The 15,042-nt window shown below is 30.8% G+C and overlaps 1 long non-coding RNA gene across 2 annotated transcripts in view; it reads left to right on the top strand.

Annotated features, from left to right (window-relative positions):
• LOC139495834 (uncharacterized) overlaps window positions 1-15,042 on the top strand; it is a 30,343-nt gene that overhangs the window by 2,991 nt on the left and 12,310 nt on the right. The window contains exon 1 of one of the 2 annotated variants that reach the window (XR_011657481.1): window positions 13,625-13,669. The exons of the other annotated variant lie outside the window; for it this stretch is intronic. This is a non-coding gene — a long non-coding RNA (uncharacterized lncRNA). Of the gene's footprint in view, window positions 1-13,624; window positions 13,670-15,042 lie in introns of those variants that run through there. 2 annotated transcript variants of the gene reach the window in all.

Below are 15,042 nucleotides of genomic sequence, written 5' to 3'. Positions count from 1 at the left end.
TCAAATTTCAAAATTAAATCAAAGGAATGGAAAACAACTATTTATGACTAAGTACATACATTTCTTTATGTCGAAAATGGTGGATTAAACTTAGTTGTATAGCTAGATAAACCTCTCGATTGTATAATAGCGTCTATAATTCCATTAGATTGACAACAATGGGTAAACAAAACAAACAGACATAAAAGTTGAAAATGACATTTCCAAAGCAATTAATCTGTGGAATTGAAAACTTCAGATAAGTCATCAGCTTGATTGATGATAAGTCTACATTGGTGACTTCAAACATGTCAAAAGCTTTTTGAATTCAAACATAAATAATGTTCTATTGAATTGGTAATTTATACTGAAGTCAGAAACCTGATGCTCAGTGGTTGTCGTTCGTTGATGTGGTTCATAAGTGTTTCTCGTTTCTCATTTTTTAAATAGATTATATCGTTGGTTTTTCGGTTTGAGTGGTATTACACTGGTCATTTTTTGGGGTCCTGTATAGCTTGCTGTTCGTTATGAGCCGAGGTTCCGTGTTGAAGGCCGTACTTTGACCTATAATGGTTTACTGTTACGAATTGTGGCATGGATGGCGAGTTGTCTCATTGGCACTCATACCACATCTACTTGTAAAAACAGGCACTTTCTGTTCAATTCTTTTAACTTGTGAACATTTTTTTTACCGATTGGGTTCCATAAATATACCCCCCAGAACTAGAAATTAAAGAAACAACAGACACGGCTTCTTTCGCCTCATTTTAAACTTATTCCTCGAATTAGACATACACGATCATCTCAGTACCAGAATCTATGACAAGCGAGACGATTTTAATTTTAATTTTCAATTTCCCCCAACCTTAGTAGCAATATTCCAACCTCACCTGCATATGAGATATACATTCCCCAACTAATTCGGTATTATAGAGCTTGTAGCCTCTACTCACACTTTGTAAAACGTCACCAGTGTATGATGAGAAAGTTGATGAACCAGGGATATGTCAAAGAACGTCTCGTCCTTTTCTTAAAAGAGTTTATCGGAAGGTACCAAGACCTTGTTGATAAACATTCCGTTTCAACTTCACAAATAATACACGATGGTCTTGCAATATAGATTCTTGGTACTGACGTTGTTTATTATCTTCATAAAGTGTTATATTATTCTTTTATTTGTCTGTATGGACATTACTTTTACTGTTTAGTCTGTTTTTGGAGATACCCATTTGACGTGGCTCTGTACTTATGCATCCAGTCATTGTGTTATTGTGCTATGGTAATTTTTTGTATTCTTGTCTTTCATTTTTGCTTATGTGCTCTGTCTATATGCCTGTGTGCGATTCTTTTTTACATATTTGTTTGTTGTTTTAAAGTGATTAAGATTATTACACAATGTCGACTGTTGGGCCCCTATTTTTGACATTTTTACCTATTATGCTGTGTTTTTTTGTACACACATCGTTGTCAATATAATGAAATTTTAATCGACTGCCAAACAATTTGGAGGTTTAGCTAGCTAGCTATAATACCAGTTTTTATCCACCATTTTGTACATCAGAAAATGCCTTTACCAAGTCAGGAGTATGACAGTTGTTACCCATTCGTTTGATGTGTTTGAGCTTTTGATTTTGCCATTTGATCAGGAACTTTACTTTTTGAATGTTTCTCGAAGTTCAGTATTTTTGTGATTTTACTTTTTACTACCTAAAAGAGGGACGAAAGATACCAAAGGGACAGTCAAACTCATAAATCTAAAATAAACTGACAACGTCAAGTCTAAAAATTAAAAAGACAAACAGACAAACAATAGTACACATGACACAACATAGAAAACTAAAGAATAAACAACACGAACCCCACTAAAAACTAGGAGTGATCTCAGGTGCTCCGGAAGGGTAGGCAGATCCTGCACAACATGTTGCAGCCGTCGTGTTGTTTATGTGATAACAAATCCGGTAAGTAGTCTAATTCAGTAGGTCGCATTCATGAAAGGGAAGGGGATTTTAGTTACGACATACGGAACATATCCGATATCATGTGTGAAACGGTTATTCCATAACGGTCAACCAACTCGTGATGGCGTCCGTAAAATTTACGAAGGGATGATTTCAACTTCACTATTTTGAACTCTTGATTTAAAAGCTTCCTTGTGAGCAGCAACCCTCTATCAAGAAAATCATGATAGGAAATGCAAGCATGGGAATATCGTATCTGTTGGGAGATATATACCCCGTATGCAGATGCTGCTGGAATGTTGCTACTTAGAAATGGAAAGTTTACAATTGGAAAGCTGAAATCATCTCTTTTGTCGTAAAGTTTTGTTTTCAACCGACCCTCATTGTCAATTTCTAGATGTAAGTCAAGATATGAGGCTGACTTAATTGTATCTATAGTATCCTTTATCTTAATTTATATAGCATGTATAGTGCACGGTCCTCTTATATTCTTGTTCAAATTACATTAAAAACTAAACTGTTCGCCATAATTTTCTTAATATGAAAATCAAATTGGGTGGCATAGGCTTAGACATATATAAGTATAATTTGCCTTTGTCTTTTGTTAGCAACCTTTTTTCTCATAACGGTGAAATCGGATACATTAAGTTTATATACGTCGTCATTTAAAAAAAAAAATACATTTAATTTGAATCTCCGATGAAATAATCGAACAAGATGGATTGATAATTGTTGTTATATATTTAGGGGATTGTGTCATTATGACTGCTTTCAGATATAGGTACAGTATCATATTTTGTTTATACGCGTAAGTTTAACAGTTGCATTGGAATATATATTTCTTACAGTATCAATTGACAGTATTTAAATCCAGACATGGACATATAATATTAATCAATTCTAATGTTTCATCTTATTTATCTTATTTACATTTGCAAACCATTATTCCTAATTTTTTAAACGTAGAGTAATTCACACACCTGATATATTGTATATACCTTAAATACTGTCTATATCTAATATAAATATATTTTTGTTCCTGAGTTCCTGTAGCATTGACGAAAACCCCAAATTTTCTGTTAATATCATTCATGTTTGTTTTATATATCAGGATATAAAAAAATAAATATTACTTAGCATACATGACTGTATACATGTCTTAATCTGTTGATAATCATATATATGTAGTAATCATTGAACCTATGAACATGACCTAGCTTTATTTCCGTCCCTTTACTATAACTTATTATGCATTCATAACGACTTTTGAAATAAGTATCTACATAATATTTAGATAAGCTATATTCACCGGATATCAAATCAAATCACTTGAGTGGTGATATTTATAGACAGAAGACATTTTCATTTTCTTTCTCATTGATAATGCATACGTACATGCATACATATTTATTGTGACAAAAATAGTCCTAAAATAAAGTTTCATTTCCGTTGTAAAAATGCGTGTTATATATTGTGGGTGTATAACTGCACACTTAACAAAAACTAGGATTACATGTTCATCTCTTTCCTTGCAAAATCTATCGAATACGTTTGAGTTTATAGATCAAATAAGGGGTGTACAATGTCTTTCTTCGTGACAGATTTTCAGAATTTATGGGAATACATGGTTTTTAGAAGAAAAATCAGATAAACAGTGAAATGTAAAAGAGGGACGAAAGATACCAAAGGGACAGTGAAACTCATAAATCTAAAACAAACTAACAACGCCATGGTTAAAAATGAAAAAGACAAACAAACAACTGCACACACGACACAACATAGAAAACTAAAGAATAAACAACACGAACCCCACCAAGAAACTAGGGGTGATCTCAGGTGCTCCGGAAGGGTAAGCAGATCCTGCTCCACGTGCGGCACCCGTCGTGTTGCTTATGTGATAACAAATCCGGTAAATAGTCTAATTCGGTAGGTCACATTCATGAAAGGGAAGGGGATTGTAGTTACGACGTAAGGAACATATCCGATATCATTGGTGAAACGGTTATTCCATAACGGTCAACCAACTCGTGATGGCGTCCGTAAAATTTACGAAGAGATGATTTCAACTTCACCATTTGGAACTCTTGGTTTAATAGCTTCCTTGTGAGCAGCAACCATCTATCAAGAAAATCATGATAGGAAATGCAAGCACGGGAATATCGTATCAATTGGGAGATATATACCCCGTATGTAGGTGCTGCTGGAATGTTGCTACTTAGAAATGGAAAGTTCACAATTGGAAAGCTGAAATCATCTCTTTTGTCGTAAAGTTTTGTTTTCAACCGACCCTCATTGTCAATTTCTAGATGTAAGTCGAGCTATGAGGCCGACTTAACTGTATCTGCAGTATCCTTTATCTCTAGCTCGATTGGATAGATGCGTTCCACGTAGTCACCAAATTGTGAATTATTTAGTGAAAGAACATCATCTATATAGCGAAAAGTAGAGTTAAAGGATATTGCTAACTTCTTATCTTTCTTCCTAAGAAGTTCCTGCATGAAGTCAGCCTCATAATAATAAAGAAACAAGTCGACAAGTAGAGGGGCACAGTTTGTTCCCATTGGAATGCCGACAGTCTGTTGAAAAACACGTCCTCCGAACGTAACAAATATGTTGTCAATCAAGAAATCAAGCATCTTGATAATATCAGTTTCAGAGAATTTTTTGTTCGAATCAGAGTGATCCTTTACAAAGTAGGATTTATCCCTCCCCAAGACAAGATACTTGTATCTACGTTGGCCATTCTTTTTTACGAAGCAAAGCAATATCAACTCTTTCAATTTGTCTTTCAGTTTGGAATGTGGAATACTAGTGTACAGAGTAGAAAAGTGAAATGTTTTAATACTGTTACAAGATGAAAGAGTGTTAGATTGTATGTACTCTAAAAGATCTTTGGAATTTTCAAGTATCCACAATTGATTCACGCCCCCTCTAGAATAGGCAGTTTCACAATAACTTTAAAACCCGTCTTTGATTGCTGATAAAATAGATGTTAATAATTTAGAAAAAGGTTTCGTGGAGCATTTTGGAAAACCCAGCAATATACCGTTGTTTGTAAGGACACTTATGTAGTTTAGGTATCCAATACAGTGATGGCAGATCCAGTTCTTCATCTTTGGTTGAAATTCCAAAGGAACACAGAACAGACCTATGATTATCCAGGATTTCCTCTTTGGTAAGTGTCGTGAGGGTATATGTTGAGTTTCCAAGTGAATTGTCAATACCTAATTCGTTTATCAAGCAGTTAATGTAATGAGTTTTACATACAAAAACGATGTTGTTTGGAGCTTTATCTGCGGGGACAACAACATATTTGTCATGGAGGTAGTATAGGTGTTTTGCAACATTTGGGTCTTTAAAGATTGACGTAGCATGGGCATTGATAGACCCATTCAGTTTCTTAATTCTAATTTGTATCAACGACCTCACTGCCTTAATCCATTCGGAAAGAGTGTCCACGTCTTCCTTCTAGCGCTTGGCCCATTGCCTGGCATAATCCTCAACTGAATCCATCAAAATGTTAAAGTTGTATTTCCAATTGATGGATTTAGGCTCACGATATTTCGGACTTTTCGATAACACATTTCGTAGAGAAGTGTTATTAACAAAGTTGACGCCATCGATACCTTTGTTGGCAAAGGAAAGATTAAGGAAAGATCTTTTCTCTTTTTCATCTTTGCCAATGCACATAAGTTGTGTATGAGAACTGTACTGATTGACAACAGATCCTCGAATGATCATTGATCAATGACCCAAAATGTATTTAAGGTGTAATACCACCATTGATTTCCCCTATTAGTCTTTGTTAAAGTTGCACTTTTCAAAAAAATGTGCAGAATTTATCTTTGTTTCAAATTAAAGAAATACTTGACATGAGTAAAGTTTTATCCTGTCCAGTACTATAGAAAAAAATTCACATAACATTTCATTGCATATAAGAATATAACCATCATTGGAAAGTTAACCAATCAAATGTCTCCCCTTTTTTATCTGTGTACAAGGTTTAGTCACCATGTAACCTCAAGATTACAAAATTTTCTATAGAAATTCCAAATAAAAAATAATGGTGTTTTGAAATATCCAAGACATATGTTTATGACACAGAAATGTTTTACTGCAATGAAATGAAGGATTAATTACCTTCAACTGTCAAATTCAAGGGAATATTTTTTTAGACCTACTTTCGTATACAACCAGATGTGACGTACTATGATTCGGTGGTATTACACCTAAAGAAGACATTATTGTTCAATAAACTGAATGAAACTGTTTTCCTCTGTTATACTGGTTATTTCAAGCATTTCTGTCAAGTTTTGACATAATCAGTTCAATAGTTTGAGAAAAATCTAGTATAATGAAAGACGACATCTACAGCGATTCGAGCAAAATGTCTTCGACAAATCCAAACCAAGCCGCATCAAGATAGAATAAAAGTGTGGACCAATGAATGATCAAATATCTATCTTATCTGCCTACAAACAGTTAAATATGACACACAAGATGATATTATTAAGATAAATAGCACTAATGGACCTCTTTGTCTTCTTTAAAAGGTCTCTTTTGGTCAATGTATACCTCTTATTTCCTTAAATTTCAACTTTTCAGGCCAATAAATAAAAATAATGGGCTAACTTTCACTCATTTATGGTAGAAATGTTATAAGAAATGAGTAATTGAAGCATTTTAGCAGATTGAACAATCCATATAAAAGTTTACTGTCTCCAAGGAGATTTCAATAAGTCCTTACGTAAAAATTAAATTGACGCCGCGTTCCAGACAGCAATATAAAAGGCGTCTCTTTTAGTGAATAATTTGTCGTTACATCATTAAAAATAATTTCATGTACTTAAAACTATATATTTATTTAAGTATTTCCTAGGATAATGCTCTATCATAGCAGAATATTAGAAATAAGGAGAGAAAACACCCCCCCCCCCCCCAAAAAAAAAAGAAGACTATCAACTAAATATTCATGGTACAGTCCTATTTCAAGACAATTTGCTCATAAAATGTTTTTTTGGAGACTTGATCCACTCAGAATATTTAATTTTTTGTAATATTTCACTTAAATAGCAAAAAATTTTAACACATGAGATTACTCACAAGGTCAAAGATGCATGTACAGCTTTCCATATTAGGTGTAATACCACAATTGATTTTCCCCTATTAGTCTTTGTTAAATTTGCACTTTTCCAAAAAATGTGCAGAATTCATCTTTGTTTCAAATAAAGAAATACTTGGCATGAGTAAAGTTTTATCTTGTCCAGTACTATAAAAAAAATCACATAACATTTCATTACATATAAGAAAATAACCATCATTGGAAGTTAACCAATCAAATGTCTCCCTTTTTTTTTTATCTGTGTACAAGGTTTAGTCACCATGTAACCTCAAGATTACAAAATTTTCTATAGAAATCCCAAATAAAAAGTAATGGTGTTTTGAAATACCCAAGACATATGTTTATGACACAGAAATGTTTTTACTGCATTAAAATGAAGGATTAATTACCCACAACTGTCAAATTCAAGGGAATATTTTTTTAGACCTACTTTCGTATACAACCGAATGTGACGTGCCATGATTTGGTGGTATTACACCTTTAACGTATTTAAGGTGGTACCTAACACTACAGGGAGATAACTCTGTAAAGTCAGCTTAACGTTTTAATTACGTTGTGTTGTAAAGGGAATATTAAGCATCGCAATGATCAAAATTGGTGTTTGTCAAACTGCTATATAACCAGTGTAATTTTTCTGACAAAACGGTTGGTTCAAAATTTTTTTAATTTTTATATTTTTGTTAAAGGGTCAAAGTAAATATTTTGACAAAATTTTATGAAAATTAAACGAGCCAAATTAATTTTAGTGAAAGTGTTGGGTACCACCTTAAATGATTAAATGTGAGAGCTTTCGTGACAAGGATTAGCGATCGATCAGTTAAAACAAATGTGCATTAATTTGATGTAATAACACAGTTATTATATGTTTCTATTTTTTGAACAATCTATACATATCTGTTTGTATTTTTAAGTAAACATTTCATACGTCTTACGTTTATTTGCAAATATATGAATTTATTTAATATTATTAAAATCGAAACATTATTATTCCTATTTCGATGATTTAATAACGATTTGATTTATATTTGAATAATGCACATACATGCATTTCAGTAGTTGCATTTTACATATTTATATATATTTTTAGATATAAAATTCATGTACCACATACGACTTAGTTATTTTATGAACTGCTCAAGGCTGTTAATAACACTACTTTTATATAAATTGACAAACGAACGATTTTTTAACATTAATTTTGATTTTTTGAACTACAGTTAAACAATTAACACTATCATAACTGCAGGATTCCTATTATTTTTACATGATTTTTAAACAAATACTTTATCAAAAGAAAAACTTGAGAAACCATACATGTAAACTTTGTATATGTTTTGCATTGCATATTTTATATTCATTTACAGAAACAACAATTTACACTATAACATTGAATAACGTTTGCTACAAGTTCCGACAAACCAACAAATTGCAATCAGTTAATTAGACACCATCATTATAAACATATAATTTTGAATTAAAAAAAAGTTGGATTTCAGCTGATTCCTCTACCAGTCCATCTAATAATATATCATTGGGAATAATTATGTGTTCCAAAACTGTAAGTGATTTTCCTACAAGCAATTCCGATCAGAAAGAGGGATATTTGAGTAAATTTGTTTATTGGAAAGTGGATACTATACTGCGGTAAATAAAGGCAATGGAAGTATACCGTTGTTTAATAGTAAAAAAATCGATTTAACTGAAACTAATTTTGGTTACAATCTGAAACCGAGGGAAACACATCAACTATAAGAAGAAAAAAACGAAACAACACAACCACTGAACTGCTAAAAAAAACCGACAACATACGGAAACGTATTGTAAAGTAATACAAATCATTGTGTCATGATTGTAGACACATAAATCAACGGTAATTAAAAAAAATCTAGTACTGGTTAATTAGAATGACACTTCAAAGACAAATCTTCTACAACTCCACTTAAAATCGAATAAAAATAAAAATTATAATAGTTATTTTCTTCCAGTGGAACCGTCTGATATTGCAATGAAACAATTAAGATATGAGTCAGCGTATATCTTATTTTTTTCCTTGTAATATCAGACTATTCCACTTGATAAAAAATGTAGCAGTTGTACAACAACTTACTAAAATAGAATGGATTTTATCTTAAGAAACGTGCTGTGAACAACAAATATATAGTATTTATAAAATCTTCAAGTATAAAGACAAAGAACACTCTCTAGCGCCAACATTGTATACTCAATGTATTCTTTAGTATGTTGTAATTCAATATAAATAATTTTGATGCCTTAGCATACTTTTATTGTTTTCATATATATAGATTCTACCACTGCATCGAGTGTGATATGATATTTATCCACTCGAGACAGTTAAATTTTCAAATTTAAAACGCGAGGCTCGCCGAGCGTTTTAAATATTTAAAATGTAATTGTCCAGAAATCTTTATCATTTAATTTAGAATCAATTACTTAACATTAAGTTCTAAACAAAATGTAATAGGCTGAAAATAAGAAGTTTATTAACTTATCGACACATTTATACATATATAATTTCCTGTAAACACTGTTGAATAAAGAGTTTTTAAAATTTAAAACAATGATTTTCAATTAGTCGAAAGCATTGATTCACATATAATTATATTTAATTAATCTTTTATTTTTGAATTATTTTTCTTATCAGTAGATTATCTGTTAATTAATGATATGATATATAGTATCACATCGATATAAAATATCTTCAGTATTTCGTATACTACATACATGTTGTAATGGGAATCATTTTGTCAATGCAGAAGGAGTTGTATGTAAACAAAACATGATACAACACATTTAATAATATCTAATTACCCTGACATATTGCTTTTCAATCTGAAAAAAATAAGCTGGAAATTACACGGGGGCTTTATAAACTACTAAATCAATGTAAAACGGGCAACTCATGGTAATATTTCCATTAGAAGGATTAGCAATTCGAAAATATCAAGGCAGTAATACAAAAATGACAAGAAAATAAGAAGATTTTGGAAATATCCGTCAATATAATATTCGAATTAACATGTTCTCATTTCATTTTATAAAATTTTGAATGAAACTTCTTATGTTATGATATTAAAAACACTGTCAGTCATTTATAATTGTGATTCAACAAATTATTTATAAATCGGAAATGTAGCTGTTCTATTTGATTTGCTTAAAACGTTAACCATGTGTACATTGTAAACATATTCACACGCATAAATATGTATGTATAATGATGTAGGTCATAATACATATGTGTCCTTTAAAATAAATTTCATATAATAAATTTATAATAACCAATACAGTTTTAAATCTCGATAATTTAAAGAAAAAATGTCGCAAATTTCGACACAGTTATTATTAACAGTTAATAGAATAAAACAATTTTGTAAAAGGCGAATGAAAATCATAGTTAATGAATCTAAAATAAAATAAAATCATGTTAACTTAAATAAATATCAGTTGCAGAAATGTATTAAATAATATTAGCCTTAGTGTGATAATATTTGACATTTCATGCCGATAATAATAAATCACTTCCGTAAATAAAATAAGATGCATGTGTCTGTTTATTAATATCTTTTCAACATAATTTGTTTTCTTTTCATCGAATTTGCATACACCATGTACACAATATATAAGAATTCATTTCCTATAACCTGTGTTGTGATAGGATTCCTATGAAAACTGCCATTCTCATTGATTTATGAATCATTAATTTTATTTATAACACAGTCAGTTTGTCTCTAAACAATTGATAAAATGTATTTCCCAAACACATACATTTGTAAATAAATATATATCTAAATGTATGTTTTTTTTTCTCACATTTTTAAAGTCATTTCATAATGAACTCTTGTTTAGAATTTTATGTGCATCATGACTACATGAATATTGGGTTGATCCCGACTGATTGTCTATTACCTCATACCCTTTTCAAATAAGTTAAATTATAAAATTTACATAAACGTCCGGTCAAAATGTTGTTGTCAGAAAGCTATTCAGTTAAAACTAAATACAATACTGTAACTACTGCATTATTAAATAATTACGTATCATTATCTCCTTCACTGACTTTTTTATTTGACGACGACGGGGCTTGAAGGAAATAGCATCAATGAGACAACTTCGGTTTTATATGAAGAATGGTTTGAATTAATTTTTGACTACTGGTGTCATATTGGCAGTCATTGATTTACAAATTTTAGCATAGTTTTTATACAATAAGTAAAACAAAACCTTACCGATGAAGATAGTAATGTATCCAGTACATCTGTTCAAGACTATTCATCTATTTATAAGTTACGTAATGTCATAACGACTAATTGAGATCACGTGATGAAGAACTGAAACATGATGTGATCAAATCAATCATTTCCGTCTAACTAAAACATTTAGATGTATTTGTTTGTACTATATTTTTTATCAAAATATTTTCGTTATTCTATTATGCTTCTAAGGTCATCTAAGAATATGTTATGCAGATTAATTTTTGTTTCTTTATGTAGAAAATGGTGGTTTAAACCTGTTTTTTTACTTCTCATTACTTCACAGTCACATGGAAATTCCATTATATTGACAACAATGTGTGAGCAAAACAAATAGACATAATAAGTAAAAATGTCAAAAAATTGGGGAACAGCAGTCAACATTGTATTACAATCTTTATCAATATAAAATCAAATAACCTGATAGACACCCAATAGACAAAGTACATAAGCACAAATGAAAGACAAGAATAAAACAAAATACCATAGCACAATAACACAATGACTGGATGTATAAAACGAGGCACGCTAAAAAGTAAAGTAAAGTATTTAAAATGTACTAAACAGTAAAGGTTGAAAACATACAAAGAAAAATATAATCCCAACCTTCTGTTACGGCTACAGTGTTCATCCCGTAACAAATCTTCAGGGTTTTTTTTTTATGCAGATAAGTGTGGACCGACAAAATTAAACGAATAATTGGGTGAGTTTCTAATAGGTATTAGTGTCACCGATACAAAGTGTGACCCTGAGAGCGATAAGTCTTTTGGTAGCTAAAGGAAACTTTGTAAAAAAAAAACAGCAATAAACAGATTATCCACAATCTGTATAGCTCGGGAATGTTTCTAGACAAAATCGTATCTTACATAATATATAACCCTTCAATAAAACTGCTAGTATGAAACATCCTCGCGTGAAAAAAAACCCTAAATGATATCAACAATGAATATAGTAGTACTATAGATGATTTTTTTTTCAACGTGTACATGTACCCGATATATTTTCATTGTTTTGTTTTCTATTGTTTTACCTGATTAAATTATGTTTGAACTCATTCAGTATATACACATCCAATCCGTGTACAATATGCATTTAAACTGTTAAATAGTTGAACAGGATATTATATATGCAGTGTAATTATTAATATAACGATATTGTGGTAGACACGAATGTCTCAAAATGTGGGATCGCGCAAGGGAGTACATTTTGTAATCTTAATCAACAACGAAGATTGTATTATATCAGATGGGTTATGGTCGAACAAATGAACTATGTAAATGCCTTGACATTCATGCATATCTCAGTACATAAATAAATCTAAACATCCGAAACGCCTTCTACACAAGTGTTAACGACAGTGTCATAGCACGGTCAAACATTTTTTTTTACAATAAGTTTAGGGTTCATAATATCTTAATTAATTAAAATATCTAAAAGTTTGGCAACATGTTTTTTTTTTTGTTGAAGACCTAAGTTTGTCAACTTCTATGTCATTTTGTATCTGGTGTAGACATGCCTCATTATTTCTATATTAGGCGTATTGAACCCAACAAGAATGTTTTGTTAATAATGCTCTTTAAATTTGTAATATTTTATATGGCTTTGCATCTACTTTTATTGTGAGCACCACTGATGAGTCTAATAGAAACAAAAGTGCGCCTGGCGTACCGTCATTAAAACTCAGGTATCTTAGATGAAATTTTTAAACTAAATTGAAATTTAAGGACTTGTAATGTAGATCAGGGAAATTTTAAACATTAACGTTAGGCATTGTAAGAGGACACATGATAAAGGATAATGATAATGATAAAAAATAAAGACTTTTCATATATTTTCAACGACAAAATATATGACAAATATGTACTGGAAAATATCCGACTTAAAGCTTTAAGTTTTTATTGAATTGAATAAGAAGTTTCAACATAATGTGAAACAAATTTATCAAACGATATGTGTATAAATCTAGGGTTTGACACTTTTCCTGGCTTTTATGAGGTTCCTGTTCAAATATCACTGACATGTATTTGCTTCCGCATCAGCATTTTCTAGTAGTGATAATCATTTAGTATGCATAATGATCATATATCAATTTGATTATGAAAGTTATCATATAAAATGAAGATTAAAACCTAGCGTTTAATGTTTTCTGCATTATAATGTAATCTCCCTCTAACATGAACTTCGGCATGAAAAACGTTTTTAAAGGGATCTCTTAATGTATTATGTGTACATCACATTTGCACATGTTGAATTAGCCAATCAAAACGGCTGTTACAATATCAATTATGACAGAGATAAGAATTCAAATAATAAGCGGTAATAGCTTGTAACGCACACAAAAGGTAACAATATAATTTTTACCAGCTTAAACTTACAATTTTAATGAAAGTAAATGTTTCATTCAGGCACTTGTTAATAGCTTTATCTTTAGCATTCATACCAAATGTTTTGCTTAAAGGATGAATGAATTAATTAATTGAAAACATTAGTTTGTTAGTTTTGATTTTATTGTTTACTTTTTGCAATTTTAGTTTTTACTCAAATGTTTTGTTTTTAGAAATTTATTAATGATTTTGCATATATAAGAGTAAGAAATTCAATCATTTATTCTATACTTGCATGTAAGGTACTAGTATCATTTGAAGAAAAGAGATACAAACATTTTCGTCTCCCAAAAGTACGAGACATAATTGGTTGAAAAGAACTTCAAATCCTTGAAATCTATAATCTCTTATCCAACCAAAACTTCCTGTTCTTAAACAATTATTTCCCAAAAACAAAAACAAAAGTAATTCATTTGTAGCTTTAATAATTTGAAAATATCATTAGCGTACGTGTATTGTAAATTATCCTCGATTGCAGTCTTTGATTTAGTTGGAAGATTTGGGTTCTGGTCATATAAGCTGTGTATGAAATTTTAAGGGACTGTAATACGAGTGAGACGCTTAGCTATCTATTAAACCAGATTCATCCATTATTTTCTACATTAGAAAATGCCTGTACCAAGTCAGAAATCTGACTGTTTTTACCCATACGTTTGATGTGTTTGGGCATTTTATTTTTACCATTTCCTTCGGGACATTTCTTATTGGAATTTTCATCGGAGGTCTCTTTTTTTGTTGTTATTTTACTTTTTACGTAAGATAAGCAATTGCAATTTCTTTGCTGTAACAACTATTCCTTACAGAGGTCAGTGGAGTCACAGCTGATTTTTTATTACAGAAAAAATAAACTTGTAGCTGGTTTCATTTGTTGTTCCGTAAAGAGAAATTTTACTTTATGAAACAACTGAAAGAATTAGTGTTTTTAGCTTTATTTATTGAACTTTTTGACAGTCATTTTATCCATTATTGTTGTTTTTTCGAAGCAGTGTTATTATTTGTAGGATTCGATTAGAACGTTTTCATATATAATGATGAAAGAGAAATGACTCAATATTTGAATATTATAAACTGGGGAAATGCAAAAAATGAAATATTATTTTAATCACAATCTCAAAACTTGGTCTGTATGCACATGTGGTACTCACAAGAGTGGCAAACATAAAATTTTAAGTCTGTTATTTTGTTTTCATTAGACAATTTCTTCATTAATGTATGAGTACTATAGAATTATATATTAGAAATAGAATTAATCCTTTTAAAATCTATATATAATTGCTATTGCCAAAAACCAATATTTCAAGTTATAGAGTGAAATGAAAGAACATGCGTCG

Source organism: Mytilus edulis, chromosome 11, assembly GCF_963676685.1.
Source record: "Mytilus edulis chromosome 11, xbMytEdul2.2, whole genome shotgun sequence".
NCBI classification, from domain to species: Eukaryota; Metazoa; Mollusca; class Bivalvia; order Mytilida; family Mytilidae; genus Mytilus; species Mytilus edulis.
Note: the sequence above shows the minus strand (reverse complement) of the source record. Positions and strands in the feature narration are given on the sequence as shown.